The sequence below is a fragment of the Cyprinodon variegatus genome, unplaced genomic scaffold, assembly GCF_000732505.1.
Source record: "Cyprinodon variegatus isolate N-32 unplaced genomic scaffold, C_variegatus-1.0 Scaffold177, whole genome shotgun sequence".
Classification (NCBI taxonomy): Eukaryota; Metazoa; Chordata; class Actinopteri; order Cyprinodontiformes; family Cyprinodontidae; genus Cyprinodon; species Cyprinodon variegatus.
Genome location: NW_015150630.1, coordinates 56,810 through 75,128, shown reverse-complemented (window position 1 = coordinate 75,128; position 18,319 = coordinate 56,810). Strand labels below are relative to the sequence as shown.

General features: G+C 37.2%; 1 protein-coding gene across 2 annotated transcripts in view; it reads right to left on the bottom strand.

Annotated features, from left to right (window-relative positions):
- The window catches only part of igf1r (insulin like growth factor 1 receptor), a 96,245-nt gene that overhangs the window by 26,285 nt on the left and 51,641 nt on the right, over positions 1–18,319 (bottom strand). The gene's annotated exons all lie outside the window — the stretch shown is intronic.

The window sequence follows — 18,319 nt, the reverse complement described above, 5'->3', positions numbered from 1 at the left end:
TGAAAAGTTTGGGACTAGACTAATACTAATACCAAAACTAATATTTAATTTATGATGATTTAGCACAAGTTATTTGCCATTTAAACAATACTAACTAAAATACAGCTGTTGTTCCCTAATTATTATAGTGCCACAATCACAGTACTGAAGTTTTAGTAGGGTCTGTTTTGATATATAGACTCTATTCATTTCATATTCATATTCAAACTAGTTCTAAATTCTTCTAGCCATGGTTAACTAGCAAAGTGAACTTTAATTGCTTTGCTTATCTAAAATTTCTACAGATTTTACCCCATTTACAGAATTCATCTTGTAAGGCAAGTAACTATTTCAAAATTGAATACATTGAAACAGAAGAACCATTCGGAGATTTAGTAACATCTTATGTAAGCCATATCAGTGTCAGCAACCTGTTAAATCTAGTGATTATTTTCAGTATTTTGATGAAATAAATAATGCTCTAGCTAAAAAATTTCTCCTTAAGCGTTACAATAATATAGTACAACGTAGTGTACAGTTCAAGGTTCCTCTTTTTATTAGAATCAATACTGATAACTTTATACAAATGTATGACTTATTTTTTAAAGTAAGGCAGTTTGTGTTTCACTTTTACTGCCACCATTATAATGCATCCATTTCTGATGTTTGGCTCATTCCCTTACATCACAAAGAGGGAAAGATAATCAAAAACATGCCTCACTGGAACCGGTTCACTGTGACATCTGTGAATCAGCTTGTAGATGCATATTTTTGATATGAGGGCAACCTTACCCTGGAATAAGGACTGTTTTGGATTGTTTGGAGGGTGGGGACACAGCGAGCAAAATGGTTCAGTTCAAGGGGTGAGAACTTCTAATACTGACTGATTAATCGCAAATAAATTACAAAATAAGGCCTAAAATTATCATATTATTTTCTGAAATGTAGCACAGATTACGTTAGATTTTTAGCAACCAAGCATGTGACAAGCAACATATCGTACATAAGTTTCTGTTAATTGCAAAAAAGACGTATAACTTTATTACTGTTTTCCTTATTAATAATAATCATGCACACAGGGTGAAAGCCCAGTTTCAGTCTGAATAAAAGAAATCCTTAAAAGAGTAAGAGAATCTGTCCAGAATTAGAGAAAATTAACTCACATTATTCTTGAGCAAAAAACCATTAGATGCTTTGTTGGTGAAGATTCTCATTCATCCAGGTAATAGAACATTACAAAAAAAGTTAAGGTAAGATAATGACTCATTTCAGAGCCATAGCCCAGTATCGGATATTGCAGAGAACCCAAAATAACCCCTCATTCCCTAAGGGGCGGAACCGTTCTTCTCGTTCAATTTGCATGTTTTTTAAGCCAAAATAAGTTTTCCAGTCAATAAAGCTTGGAACTCAACGCTATTTCTGACATTTTGAATTAAAAGAGAGTCCTGGATGGGAAGCGAAATGTTTTCAAACTTGGAAGCCAAGTCCAGAGGATTGTTTGACTTTTTTGGAATGACGTTAAAAGCTCCTCACTCTTTACTAAGCATTACTGAGAAACACAAACACCTGAAAGGTATCTGTCAAACAATCCATGCTGACAATTTCTAACATTTAACATGATCAACATGATCATCAGTTTTCAAAAGTCTTCAAAAGTAAACTAAAAGAACACTAATAAAGGTATACAAGCCATAAGGTATTAACTTTTAATGTTAACTATGATGGTTTTGTGTCTTTTTTTGCCATCAGAAAAACTGTTTCATGCGTGTTTACAGAAACACTTTAAAAAGGTTAAGTACAGATGAAAACTACAGAAAACATCATATTGCATGTGATGATTAGTCTTAAGCCTCTGCGTGCAGGGATGTCCCACTTACAAAAAGACCCAAAACAAGAGAAAATAAATTCTGGATTATGCTTAGACAAAGCTAAAACATTTGATTGACAATATGTTTTCAGTGAAAAAAGTTCTACCACGTATGCAGGGTATAGATGACCTAAATTTAGGACAAAAGCAATTTCATACCTGTTCTTTGGTGTTACACCCCTTAAACCAGCATTCACCATACGTAGGTGATATGAAAACATCTGTAATAGAACCTTCTGAGCATCTTGTACCATAATCATAGAACATATTGTGTTTTTCAACTAAATAATATGCAATTTTTTTTTACAGGAATATGAAAAGCTTATCTGCAGTAGCACTATATTTCCAGTCTATACTGGAGATTCCAGTGATTTATTGTTCATATATAGTGACTAAAATGAAGAGAAATAAAAGAAAGATAACAATTACACAATCATCTAAAGAGTGATATATTCTCCAAGATGTACTGTGTTGTGCTGGATTGTCCTCACCTGTTATCGACAAACCCTCACCCAACAGCTCTCACAACTAATCCCAATGATATATATTATTACCAAAACCTCAGGAAGTCTGTGTAAATGTGTAGTTACAGTATTCAGTGGTCCAAGTATATGGTATCACATAGAGCTAATGTTAACCTCGGGTTAGTTTAAGGTCAATAAACACATAAACAGGGTAGGGAAGATGATTTACTTAACCTACATCCACCAAAAAAAACGTTCTAAAAAATAAAAATCCCCAAGATTATGAAGCAATGGGAATTGAGTGAAGAAGATACTGCAAAGTTTAAGTAAAAAACTGACAAAAGTCCAATTGGAAGTATCATGGTAACCCCTGCTGTTACGGGTTAGTATTAGGTTTGAAAATATAATTATCTCAGTGATATTTTTTAATGTCATCCTCACTTTAGTCAGAAAACAGCCTAAGAACTTAAGAAATCAAATGCTTTCCTAGGGAAACCTGTTACAGATAAGAATATGAACACATTTCCCTCTTATCTTAAATTTGTATGCAAAAACTTAGAATTTGGTCTTGGAATTGCAACACCAAATTTTACACATGGGCAATGCGCCTCAACCACATAGAAATAGGAGGCATGTACTTTTTGGTTCCTTAGCAACTTGTCTCTATGTGTCAGCTGTAACTGGAGGAAAACATTCAGATACACTTTTTCTTACCTTCTCTGTGTGTGATGGTGTTATCCTCCTATTTCTTCAATTTCAGCCATCCTATTCTTGGACTACTCAATGTGAAGTGCATTTGTGTAAGATGCACATGGAAATGCAGGTTGGTCAGTATTTTGTGCACTTTATTTCATTTCAAACTGTGAAATAGCCCAAAATACCTAATCTGCTCTATTTAATATATGCATTAACTTATTTTTTAACTATCCAGTGAAAGATGTAGCTCCTTTCCACTCCTTTAAGATCCATAAATGCTTCAACTATTTTTCCTTTCATTCTGTCAGATCTAATAGTCATATGCTGGAACTATTTTACAGTTCTACAAAAAAGGAAAAGATGACTCCTACTTTAAACAATTACAAGCTTTTTTTGCCTTTTGGGTCTTAAAAGGGGAGTTAAAAAAAAAGACCAGGTAGACTAGCTTGGTTGTGTTCAGTTATTCTGGAATAAATCCACAGCAAAAGCCAATGTTTTTTTTTTTCTTTTTTCTTCAAACTACAGCATCAGATATCAACAGTGGTTCTCAAATAACAGCTGTGATCTGATTTGAATTACTATGCTGACGTTAGTGTGGTCTGCTCAGGAAGAGTAGTGTTGCACATTAGCAAGTACCAAAGGAAAAAAAAAGGACAGTACGGGGTTTTATTTTCCTGGAAAACTACCAAAAGGGGGCAGCCAAGGCAAACACTAATGAATCCTCTCCTTGAAGGATGTCTGTGCTTTCTGCATCATTTTAACAGATTCCTCAATGCGGAAAAATCCCAAACATGCATGCCTTTTGCCAGAGGAGAGCAGAGCAAGGGGAGAGTCACTGTCTTGAATCCATATAAGTCGACCAGGTTTCACTGGCCAACCCAACAACCCCCAGTATCAAGGATGCAATCACCTATTTATACATGCTCCTAATGCAGGCTATTTCCACACATCTGCTCTTTACACAAAGCTATGCAGGGCATTATAGGTTTCAATTTCTTTAAAAGAGAGGGACTTCCAAACAAGGGTTTCCTCTGAACAGAAGACGTCAGCATCCTCGATGTTCCAATGAACAAGAATAAACGAGATGCATCAGAAGTCTGGGGTCTAGACCATGTGTAAGTTCACACGGTGTTACGTTAAACAGCTGCTGAGAAATCGGATCACAGACACAAGCCGTGGAAAAAGAAACAGTCCCTATAACCTGAGCTGAATATGTCAAACTGCTGAGAGTGGAGGTAGGTAGGTTCAGCATGTTGTTCTCCTCATATAGTAGTTACACAACTCCCCTCCCTCCCGTGCTCTCCCTGAGCAAACACAGTCAGGTCAGACACCATAACCCAGGCATCAGCCTGCGCCTGCTGTTTACCGGAGTGCTGTAACACGGGGATCAACTGGGTACATGCCATCCATAGTAACCGAGACAACGGTCAAAACAGGATAGCTGAGGCCCACCAGCCCCATTCCCAGACTTTTGCCAGATTTTGGCAGCAATTACACATGACAACACCAAAAAAACAAATGAAAAACAGATCATTCTAACACATGAGTGTTTTTTTTATCCCGAAAGGTGTTGTTTAGTTGCAGGGCTATGTGAAAAATTTGCAGAATGTTGGAGGCCAGAGAGAACGGACCAGAGAAAATGTTAATCCCTAAGATAACTTCAGCAAATGGTACGGGTGCCTACAGGGAATATTTTCTATACAAACAGGGTTAGAGGAGGAAAATAAAACAAAACCAGAAAAGCAATTGGCAACTTTTTTACAAACTAAAAAGGAAAAAAAAATAAAATTGGAAAAGCACCTTTTTCCCAACTGTCTATCGTATTGACCTTGAGCTCTTTGTGTAAAACATTAAAGTGACACGTTTCCTTCTACTCATAAGTCCTTAGCGCTGATGACAAGAATTCATCACTGTTTGTCATTAGATGGCTTGTTTCTCTGCTTGGGTTCTTTGGACACAATCGCATGAAACCAGCATGCTCTGCAGATGCAATTGTAAATCAAAACAAAGCTGGGTCTTTTTACAGAGGGGAGTCATTTTTTTATATTAATCTAAAGAGTAATTCCTTAAGCAGACATCTATTTTGCACAAGCAAAGAATAAAAAGCAAGGATTGCAACATTATTTTTGTGATGCGAGTTTTACTCGCCGTCCAAAAGGCCTAATATTTTACAACATCATACAAGTCCTTGTTAATGACGCTACAAAAATATTGGATTCCAAATAGTCCCCTTCAGTGTTATTATGAATGTGCATACTGATATTCAGATGTATTGTGCAGCCCATTCACAGCCCATATAATGTCCATACAGTTTATTGCAAGCCCAGTCTATGATACTTTATGGCCAATGATGCTGTATTGACTCACAGTAGCTCCAAATGAGCAAACTTCCACAACCTGGCCTTTCTATCTTATCTCCTCCTTGCTGTTAAATTCAAGTGTGCAATATGCTCATATAACAGTAGCAGTTGAGAGTATGAGGACGCCAGCGCAGCAATGCAGCTCATCGAAATTCAAGTCATGTCCTGTTTGCTTAAGTGCATGCTGTTTTAAGCTACACATCGCTTTCACTGAAACAACATGTTTACAGCCAGCATGCCACTACCACATCTGCACACAAGGTTCGATGAGTAAAAACAGAAAAGATGCATCGAATTATCGTGCTTTTTTTCTGAGAATTTGGTGTCAGTTACAGTAAAAAACAGACATGGTCTGATGAAAGAATAAATGTTTCATTCTTCGTGGCATATCAAAGCACAGCGTGTTTTTCCCGTGTCATAGAGAATAAGTAGGAAGCGTGACAGACTGTGGGGAAGTCATTCATTATTCACATTTGGGCTTTGGGAGAGAGAGAGAGAGAAAAACACAGAGGAGTGGTGGTCTGAGAAGAGGAGACGTAGGAGGAGGAGAGTTTAACTGATTGCTATCTGTTGGACCAATGGCCGTACAGCAGGGGAGGTCCTAATCCCAATGATTGACATGTTATTGAGTCTGAAGCAGAGATGGTAAACAAGTCCGCTCCTGAGCCAGTGTTGGAAGGGGGAGTCGTTACCATAGTGATTAAGAATTGCTTTTCCACAGATTCAGAGGAACCATAACTTAGGGAAAACCTTGAACAATCAGAGCTCGCGTCACAACAAGCTTTTATCCTTTTATTCCTCTGAACAGGGCTGACATTTTCATGAAGGATTACTTAACCGTATTTATAAACAGGACATGTTAAAAACCTGTAATAACAAGTTGCAGGATAATTCAGTTCTATATAAGCAATAATAAGACATCAGAATGTAGTTGTTTAAGGGAAAATCACAGCTTAATGTTCTTTTAGAATCTGTAAGGTAATCTTCTTTTTGTCACACTTGCATATTAGATCATCAAAGGAATGTCATCATATCAGATAAACAATAATCTCTGAAAAAAAAAAAAAAAAAAAAAAACGTGGCAGTTTCTCCTCAGACCTATTAACTTGAAGTACCACCCTTGAAGGTAAAAAAAAAGAGCAATAAATGATTGGCAATAAGTCTTATACTATTGTGGAGGGAATTTGGTTTTAAAAGGTGGAAAGGCCTGTTTACTGTCCAGAACATTGGATTCATACCCAGTCTTTTATTGAGTCACTTTATAGCCTTATATAAAGGGGTAGTTTGAAGTACACATTAAAACTTGACAATAGATTAAAAAAATAAGAAAAGATTTAAAATAAAACTAATATCCCCTTTTTTGCTAAAACAAATAATTGTTTTTTTGAGAAAAGAAAGATGCTGGGGCCGGGTTACTGAGTTAGCAGACAAAGTAGCTAGGAGAACACAAAGCCCACTGCACTCTTCACTCTTCAGAAAGAGCCGTGGGCCGACTTCTATCTCCCTCCAAGCCCAACTCCCTGAGCACCATCAGTCCAGATTCTCATCCGGCAACCCGATCTTACACAGAAGCATCCCCACACCCAGACCACTCTAGACACTTGTTTAAACCACATCAGTCCAGACAAAAAAAAGTAAATAAAATGATGCATCCTCCAACCCGCAGCCAAAGGAAAACCGCATCACGCCTCTTACTATTGCTACCCTGATAAGTTTCAAGTGCTAGGATGGGCTGATCTAATCAAAGGCTTTTTCTTCACATTTAGCTGCTTCCTGTCTGAACGAGTTCAGTTCCACGAGATTGACCGTTCTGCAGACAGGACTGGGTTTTGTTTAGAGGGCATAAACTGAGCGTCATTTTCTTAAGCAGGACAGCTGGTTGAGATGAGATGGACTGCTATTTAGTTGCACAGAAATGTGCTCAGTTGCTTCCTCTCTCTTGCTCTGTAAAGAGCAGCAATGTGTTTTTCACTCAGCTATGTCCTGGTCTGTGTGTTCAGGCATGCATGGCATGGTAACAACCCCCCCCCCTCCCTCGAGTTTAGTCATAGCAACAACACATGTTCACCTTCCTGTTGGCCCGAAGGGCTTGGCCCAAGCTGTGGCTGCTGTTGATTGATTGGACTTACTAAAAGGGCCCAGGTATATACGTCGGCAAGAGCTTTTAGCTGTAAAATGTGCTTAAACACAGGAAAATATGACTCAGAAAGTCTGTTTGAACTGGTATTTAACAGTCAGCTGAGGAGGACATTCCTGATAATTTTCTTTCATTATCTATATCTGAAAATTAAAAAGGCTTGTACACATATTACATTTTAAATTCATGTACAGTTAAAAAAAACAGTGTAAAGTTAAATCAATAGTATGGTGTTAATGATTTATCATAAGTAGCTAAGTCTCTCCACAGTCTCATTCGTAGAAAAAAATGTTTGTCAAACCAATAATCTGAATGAAGAAGATGAATGCTGTAGACCAATCGCAGGAGTCACAAATAACTTCTGTTTACTCAGTTTTCCCTCTGATTAAAAGAAGAGCCCCATTGCTTGATAACTAGAAGAAAGCCAGGTTTCACAAAACATTCTAAAATATATCAACATCACAATGACAACTTTTTCTTACTAAATAGAGCAGAGGCCTGTTTAAGACGTAACATTTTAAAATCATTATATTCCAGGTTTCATAAATGTTCACTCTGCAGGACAGAAAATTATTTAGTCTGCTGAGAGGAATCTCACCGCAGTAGATGCTCACATATGACCGAAAGAGTGCCAAGGCGAGAATAGTAGACAAAACTAAGAGTTTTGAAAGATTTTCAATGACAGACGAGGCAGAGAGTGAGAAAAAAGTGCAGTTTTTAAAATAATTATTCACTATGATAGCGAAAACAATGCATGATTTATTTTGGGTTTTGTTTGCATACCAGTCTGGCCTTTTTTCCTTGTTTACTGCACCCTAGAGGACACGCAGGGTTAATATGATCTGTAACAGTACATTTATTACAATAGCTGTATATAATCTGTAAATCTTTTATCTGTTATTATCTGTCATTATTTATCCTGTATTATAACCTCAGTAATATATATATATATATATATTTATTTATATTTACTTATATAATCCACATCCTAATTTCCCTGTATAATCTGTTTAGTTTTTAGTGTTTACTTATTTTATAGCCTCTTACAATTACTCAGTTTATATATACCATTTATAGTCCATGCATACATAGTATCTGTGCACATGTAAATAAATATTTATATTTGTATAACACTTCTAGATAGATGCAAACTACATTTTGTTGCTATGTACTTGTAACAGTGTAATGACAATAAAGTTGAATACTATTCTATTCTAATCTACATTCTTAAAACTGAAGTTGAAAATAAAAAACATTTGATAAACTTCCTGTTAGCACTGAAATACAGAACCAAAACAAGAAGATATATTCTGTTGTTACCTAATATATTAACCCATGTTTTTTTGTTATAGGGTCCCTCTGATAGGCTAGCCAAGTTTTGTTAAAGAGACTTGCTCCATAAAATTATTTAAAGGGATAATCGGGATATAAATTTTCCCTTGCCACTGACACAACTTGCAATAAAAAAAAAAAAAAACAGGAGAAGCAAGATGAACACAATTAGCAAAATGTTTGTTCTTGCTTATTTTAGGGTGTTTTCTTTTTGAAACATGTTTTATTAAGAAATACCAAACTTCCATAATTAGAGGAATTGGATGCAGCATTTTTCTTAGCAGTGTTGCATTGGCTTTGCTGTTGTCTTTTGTGCAGCTAGCTCGGTAACTGGTTAGGAAGTCATGAGGAGAATGTAAAAAGAAAATTCTGATCAGAGAGACTCTTTAAACCACAACATTGCAGAAAAAAAACAAATAACTACTTCAGTTTGGTTTTGGTTCTGAATATTTCGAGAGGTAGAGGAGCAGCCCAGAGGGAAACATTATCCTCCATTAACAAACACTAATTTCTTAACTACCACAGAACTTCAGCAAAGATTTTTTTGGCTCTTCTTGTTCCAAACAAAGTGTTTCAGGAGACCACATGCATTACTTTGATTTTTACAGTCTTAAAGCCAGTCTATAATCGTCAGATCTTCGGAATAGCGAAGGCTCAGATTCCAGGGCCTATTTTTGTAAACGGTCATGTACAAATTTGTGACAAATGTTGCCAAGATTTTATCCTGGCATGCTGTCTGGCACAGATCCTTCCTGTTGGCACAATGTCTCCAGCTATAATGACACACATCTCCCTTTAACATCGACTTCAAGGAGGTCCTAGTTGTGATTAAAATAGCTTTACTTTGAGCAAAATAAAAGAAATGGGGAAACATTTTATCCCGACAGTTCAAAATTTAGTTGTCATCCTTATAATAAACAGTGTTTCAAAAGCTTTAAGTACAGTATGTTAATGTTGGCAAACAAGCGACACCTCAAAAATAATTTGCTCTCAATTTTCTGTCTGCATGCTGTTTTCATGCTTTTCAAGTCACAGCGGTTTGTTGTTGGTACACACAGACCACAGTGAAATATTTTTGCTTTCTTGTTTTGTCATGAACATGAGAGATTGCTCTTTGAGCAGTGGAATCTGGTATATGGAAGAAGTTAAAATGATTATTTGAATACCATACAATGCATCATGTCAGTGCATATTCTGCAACTCTGATAAAATAAATGTTTGTTGATACTGCAAAATATTTCACACATTTACTTCTGTTACTCTTTTATAATTACACCTGACCATTATTAATATTGCTAAATTCAGTTTATAGTACACAAATGTTATATAGGACTAACAATAAAAGAATATGAAAATCCAAATATTACCTTATGGTCACATAATCAGACCATAGACTTGCATCTCTCCACAACAAAGGCATAGACAAAATATCAATGCAAAAAAAAAAAAAAAAAAGGTGGATGTTTTACTAAGAGCAACATCCAAGGATCTGCGTTTAACAAAATGGCCTGTACTTATGTAGAACTTTTTCAAGTCAGGAGACTTGACCAAAGCGCCTTACACTACATTCAGTGATTCACACATTCACGCACACACTCATACACTGATGGTTGCAAGCTACACTGTAGCCACAGCTGCCCTGGGGGCTCACTGACAGAAGCAAGGCTGCCATACATTGGCACCACCGTCAGTAGATAATGCACATCTTCCACAAGGACACTGAAAGCCAAAGCTGGTTCTTGAACCGTCAACCCTTCGATTTCAGGGAAAACTCCTACATCTGACGCCACTATCTAACTTGTATTGTCTGGTCTCAACCCGATAGAACACCTTCAGTATGAATTAGAACAGAGACTCCAGCTCAAGTTGTAATTGCTGGGGACAAGGATCCATCAACTAACTGGGCCCAATAGACTGAGAACGGAATATAAGCAATCCTCAAGTAGAAAGTAAAAAGACAACAAATTTCACCATTATAGTATGTATCAGTAGAAGATAAAGTGAAAGGAAAAAGTGTGGTAGAAAAAAGCTATACATACAATGAGGATAACCACAGCATTAAGAAGTTTGTGAAGAAAAGCCATTCGAGACATAACCTGCAGCTGGAGTCGGAGATACAAGAGTCGCGACACAGAGAGACAAAGTATAATTTTCCAGTCTGTGATTTGGAGATCATTGTGTTGGTCCACCATCTTTTAATTTTAATTCATCAAAGGGTCTACAAATACAATACAACAAAATGTATCTTCTGGGAAGCCATCTTGGGATAAGTGTATTGCTCTGAGAACTAAAGTGGCAGTCCACAGGAGTTTGCGCCAAATCAATCACATTTATGCCATGTTCATTAAACTAGCTACTGATGGGAGCAATGGTAGGCTTTACAAAAAAAGTCCCCCCCCCCCCCCCCATCTACTCAATTTTGCATTAATATGCTTTAACACTTAAAGCACTGAACACTGAATCCCCTCCATAGTGTTACCCACTATGGAGGGGATTCAGTTTCCTATCTTTCCCATACCCACAACAGCTAGATCAATAGTATTAAAACATTTTTATAAATTTAATCTGACATTACATACATTTTAAAATGTTATTAATAGTCACATTAATAGTAACACAAAAACTTCATAATGATATTCTTATTCATTAAGATGCACAGAGAGTTAACATCTCTTACAACAAGTCATTGAGGTTATCCCCTTTAGCTTAAGTGCCTGTAATGAAACATTAAGCAATTACTTTCAAGTCCAATAGTTTTGACGAGAGAGCGCCTGGGAATTTAAAGCACAAGCATTTCATCTGAAAAATCCGCAAAGCTTCATTGCATATCACAGTGATTTTCTAAATGTTGTTTTATTACACATTGTTCATGGTTTTTGTCATTTTTCTCTCCACATAAAAAGTGAAAAAGCAGGCAGGCACTAAATTCAGAGCTAAATAAAGAAGCCATTTACTGCTGAAATGCACACTGATAAGGCCAAAGAGGAGTAACTGGTGATGGAAAATACTTGGCAGCATTTAGCAATGATCTGGCTTTCATTTGACCCCTTATCATTGAAGACTAAGCTTGAATGTCTAATGTGAGGGCAAATTGACCTTAAGCATCACTTTTATAAGCCAATACAGCACAGCAAACAATATATTTGGAAATAGCTTATCCTCATTACAAATCAGGTAACAACAGCACGTAATATAGCTGCCCTAAGCTTTAGGTTTGAGACAAGTCATTGTTTATAAGTGCTTAAGTAAATTGGGAGTTACGTCAACGATTGCTAAGTTTTAAGCGCAAGATCAGTAGGGACACAGCCTCAAATTTTCAACCTAAGTTATGGTGTTAAATAAGATTTCACCATGACGCAAGTGTCCAATTCTCTCCTGGCCCCAAAGACAAACACTGCAGTCACTAAACAGAACGCTGAAACCATAGGAGTGATGAACTGCAGGCCCACATCTAATCTCTACCATATTTGGTTTGAGACAGATGCAGATTTACTGTACAACAGAAACAGCTATGAGCTGGACTCAAGAGCCTCAAAAGCCAGGCACAAGCTGTGAGGTTGGGCGTCTGTTGGATTGGGCCGGTTCATGATTTAATGGTCAAAAGCTAGAGCCCAGAGGCCAGTAAGAGAGCAAAGTGTCACATCATTGGATAAACCTTTTATCTTTAACTGGTACAAATAGCAAATAGGGACAGACTTTATGGAGGAAGAATGATAGCTAATAAGCTTTAAACCATTTTGGACTTGCACCTCCTGCTGGCTGTGGGTTATTTAAGGGCTGTATCCTCTGTTCTTTTAACTTTTTCTTTACAAAATGGGTGGAGAGGTATTTACTTCGTCTTTTCTTCTTTTTTCTTAAGACTGCTAGTCTCAGTGAAACACACTTAAAGACACTCAGGTTCTTTGGCCCTTTTTTGGTCCTCAGCAATGTTAGCATGTGTGTTAAAATAACATCCATCCATCCATTTTTTATGCACCTATGATCTGACACGCATATGTACAGAGTCCAAGTGTGTAAATCTACATTCCACATTGCAAAGTCTGAGACATAGTACATGCAGCAGCACCTCAATGAAAGAACACGACAAAGGTGGAAAATAGGTGTAGCAAAAGCTTTACGCCTGTTACATTAGGACAAAAAGGTTTTTAGCAACATGGTAAACACAGCTGCCTGTAGGGTCAAAACAACCTTTTTTTCAGCAAAACTAGCATCAGGATTCATTATAGCTGACTTTCATTTGTTTATTTTCATAGACTTTTTACTTATTATTTTTGTCGTTCAAGTCATTTCTTTTACCATTTTGGGTTTTTCATTTTAATTCAGTTTCAATTTAAACACATGTCATAACAAAACACTTTACAGTTTTTTATTTCCTTAAACAAAGGGTACCAACAGTTTTGCCCATGTTTGACATAATGATAATAATAAAAAAAACAGATTTAAGTACCGGTAGGTCCTTTAGGATCTTTAAATACCAGCCATCATCTGTCATTCTTTCCTATGGACAATTTGTATTTAAAGACCATTATTTTGTAACGTTCTTTGATAAAAAACAAAACAGAAAACTGCACTGTATGGTCGAAAAAAAGCAAACAAATAATCCAAATAGACACATGTAGCTTTGAATATCATGTTTAGTCAAAGGATGGAAAACCAAGCAAAGAGCCTACTTGTTATGTTTCAAATGATAATATTCAACCTTCCTGATGAACTATTTACTTTCATATAGAAATAAAGGCTCCTGGCTGCTATACACCCAGCACAGAGGCAGGCTTTCAGAGAAGCACAGAAGGAGCAGCCTCAAGGCCAAAAAACTAAAATCACAGGGTGAGATGTAGGGTACTGAGACCTAGAGTCTCAGTTACCCACAATTATCCCCATTTAAAACCTGTCCGGGACCGCACTGATCCATAAATAATAAAGTGCGACGCGACAACAAGTAATCACAAAGTGTACACACAGGTTTATAATTTATAATGCGACAATGCAACGGCAATAACGTGTGCAATGTATAATTCAGTTACAATTTGATACCCTGTGCAACAACCTGTTTCTCTATATTTGATATCCAGTGCAATAACTATATATAAATATCCATCTATATAAATACCCATGTAAAAACCCTCTGCAATAACCCTGTATAATGATCCTACTATAAAAAAAAGCTCTCATACGTGAATGCACTGTATATACTGTATATATCCATGCACCTTTTTCTTCCTTTGGTATTTTCTTCTTCTTTGACTATTTCAGCTGATGTAATAAGTAAATTTCTCCACTGTGAGATCAATAAGGTCAATCAATTAATCAATCAATAATAACAGAGGCAGAAAAGAACATTGCCTCATGCTCACATCCAGTGCGTGCTGCGCTCACAGATTAAAAGCTGTAAATTGAGTAATTAAAGAGTAAGAAGGTTTGACTCATTGCTTAAAAAAATGCTGTTATCTGGATATTCTTGAATCAATTAATTTTTTAAGATGTAGAGTTAACAAATAAGAAAATATAAATACCTTTCATTCATGTTGTAACTCTATGATATCCACATTTTGTTAATTTATACCCATGTCCGCACTTGTGTTTTAATATGGGCTTTTTTTCTATCACTAGATCTACATTTTATATGGGTACCCGCTGGATACTCGCAGGTACCTGACCCGGTGCAGAACTCGATTGAGAAACCCTTCTCCAGCCATGCAAGCCAAGCCAAAGACCAAGTCACCAAGTCCTCAGGGCTCACATTAACCCTAAAAGCAAGGCTAACCAAGACCAAGCAGGTTCTACTATCATTTGATGATTTATTTCATCCTTGAGATATACCAGGGACATACGTTGCAGACCTCTGGTCAATTCAAACCCAAATAAGGTAGAGTGAAATTTTCATTTCATGAATTCCATTACACAACATGTTTCAAAGTGATGACCCCTTTTCCTCTGCCACATAGGTCCTCATGTCTGGAGAGATCAGAGATCATGAGATAGACATGAATAAATTAGTCGGTCAGTTCACCTCGTCTGCTCCACAACAATCAGACATAGTGTACAATCCATGATCGCATCCCTCTCTGGGAGATTAGCTCTTAGTCGGATTAAGGAGGAGTTGTGTCATGCAGGAGAGGTAGAATGTCATCTCTGCACAGCAGGAGGCAAAGTACATGTCGGCAGGAGGATTGCAGATAGGGGAGAATAAATATAGTATCTTATGGTCTATTTATTTTGGAAACTTAAACTAACAAAGTAGTGCAGTAAAATTGTATAAGATACCATATCAGACTGCTTCTCAGGTTAAATAGGAGAACAACCTGCAGCTGACCTGGTTTGTTTTCCCACAAATATTCAAAGATTTTTGGACTAGGCCAAAAAAAGTTATTAAGTTTTAGTGGATTGTTTTTTTGGGGACAGTATTGTACCAGTTTCACAGCTGCAGATGTGTAGCCCCATTAGACACAATCAAACGGTTTTGTTTTTGAGATTCTTGTTCTTGTGTTGTTTTGTTTTTTTTCTTCTGATCTTATGCATCATCCTCCATTCTTGCTTGTAATGCTGTGACCTGAACACATTTACACTGCAAGTAAACCGCTCCCAGATCCATACAAATGGTACCAAAGCCTATAACTAGGTACTAGGGTCCTATGTCTGGTCTGTTTAGGGTCCATGGTAAAGTCTCAGTGTTGTGACTAAAAAAATGGGAATCTGCCAAAGTCCAAAACTTTCCAAAGGTTTTTTTTTTTGTAAAAGGAATATCTATGAAATTGCTCAGATGCCAGAGAAGTCAACATATAGAGATCTGGGTGGTTAATTTGGCACAAAGAACAAGCAACTACAGGAAATGTTAATCCCACACAAAGTCAAATATAAGACTTCTAAAAGACTTCTAATCTAAAAATGCCCACACTTTCTACCCCCTCAGACAAACAAAAGCCTTCACTGTTATGGTATGCTCACAGTTAGGGGATATATAAAAGGCCATTTACAAACACAGGACTTTCAACCTTCCTCTTAAGGAGGCAGTCAACGCTCCCATTGAGCTCAGATAGTCATTCAACATCAAGGTGCTCCGTGTACCCCTTGCTGTTTTAACAATCCCAAAAACAACTTTACAACAGTCATAGAATGAGCAACGCTGGTTTAAGAAAATACATATTTACCTAAACTAAAAGAAACCAAACATAATTCACAAAAGAGCACAAGAATCCATCCTGCAAAAACATTTCACTTTAGATTTTATGTTCACATTTTATTCTAACATAAATGCCATCAGCTGAATAAAGAGGACACTACGGCAGCACCGCATGAATAAAAAAAAAAGCATAAAGCTGTAGTGTCCCTGCTGTTCTCAGCTGCAGCTTTTATTAAAGTATTTCATGGTTTTCTTGTTAACTCTAAATCCCTTTGAAGCTGCTAAACTGCACAAAATGAACTTAAACAAACAGCTGGACTAGTTTACTGTTTCATGGCATTGCATGAATTCTGAAAATAATAAACTGAAGTCAATTGTATCAATAGACATCTATGTATGCAGTGAAACTACTTCCAAATTAATGACAGTAAGTGTATATAAAATATATCAAAATGTTTATTACAATCACTTTTAAAAACAAAGGGAGAAAATTTGAGTGTTTTCTTAGTGGGGAACTTCATGCTGTGGGTTTGGCTCTCTATGTGGGGCTATAACCACTTGACCATGTAAGGGTGTGGCGGTGCTGGTGCCTGTCTGCAGTGATAGGTAGGGGACACTGTCACAGAGGCACAAGGGACAAACAACCATGCATGCAATTTAGAAAGATCATTTAACTGGTTTTTGGAATGTAGGACAAAATTGGAGTAACCAGAGAGATGCAACACATGCAGTGGGAGAACATGGAACCTCCATGCAGAAAGACCCCTGACTGAACCCAAGATGTTCTTGCTGTAAGGCAGGCATAACCAAAGTCGGTCCTCGGGGGCCATTGTCCTGCAGGTTTTAGAGGTTTTCCCGCTCCAGCATTGTTGATTTTCATTGATAACTGATTAACCGATTAACAGCATTTAATTTTTGCTGAACTGGCAATCATCAGAATCAGCTGTGCTAAAGCAGGGAAACCTCTAAAACCTACAGGACAGAGGCCCTCAAGGACCAACTTTTTGCATGCCTGCTGTAAGGTGTCAGTGCTACATATTCTGCTACTCTGCAGACCCTGTTGGTATTCTACATAAAAAAAAATGCATAACATGAATCTTAAGAAAAGGCCTTTGGTTGTAATAGTGTTGTATCTTAAGCGGCTTTACTGGGGTTATAAATACTGAATTTAACATTACTTGTCTCCCCTGTTTAACTATTCTACAAAACATGCCCTAGAGAGGAGGAGTCACACCTGTTAGCTTAACAATTTCCACCAGGCTGCACTTTGATAAACACACACAGTCACACGCTTCCCAACAGCTGGCACAGGACTGAGCAGTTCCATGTAGTTAGGGGACAGATAGCTGGCTGAGAGAGGGAATGGAAGCCCACAGCTCAATCAATGAACAATCAATCACACACAGCAAGAAGGAGCAAACACAGGAAACAGGAGGCCATGTCCTTTAACTACCTCTCAAAGGAAAGCCATCAAAGTGCCGGCTCCTACTTAAGGCTTTTTTCCAAAGCCAAATATTACTCTTATTATGATCCCTCTCAGAGGAGCTGTCTGCATCTTTATGCGAGTCTCTTCTGCAATGTGTTGCTTCTTGGTCCCCAGAAACTTTTCAGAGCCCAGTTAAGACGAAACAAAATACTTGATTTTAGTCCAAAAACTCAGAGAGAAGATTTGTTGAGACTACTATCTGTTCATGAGTCAGGCCCCTGTAATTATGTTTGGACACCCCTTTCAATCCTTAAAAAGTATGTAAACACCATTAAAATGCATTTTACTACAAAATCTCTCTCAACAGGTTCGACAAAAAAATATTTGAATATTTATTTTAGTTAAGTGAGACCACAAAAAAATACTGAAGTTGGATTTGCCTAAAATGACTCCTGAAGTTATACAATGCCACTGGCTCCAAATTCAGGGTTGAATTATAGTTTGAATGACATAAAAAGCAGTCCATCATATGTTTCGGTACATCCTGGACCATTCTCTCCGTCTCTGGGTCTGAGGTCAACAATTTCTAATTATTTAATAATTATTCAATTTCTCAACCTGGCCAGTGAGGCTTTTTGTTCATAATGCCCTTCCATGTTGATCAGGCTGTGTGCAGTTACCATTTTTACTAGTGTTGCGCCAATGCCATTTTTTGGCCCCGATACGATACCCGATACCTGGCAGTGCAGTATTGGCCGATACCGATACCATACCGATACCATCTGTTAGAAACTGATGAAGAACTGCATAATACTTGCATGTAAAATAATTGTAATCATGGCTTTGTCAAGCTGCTGCCTACCTTTGTGAAGCAGGAAAAATATAGAACTTTTTATTGCCTACCTGGAATGGGTGACAATAGTTGAATAAACTTTTGG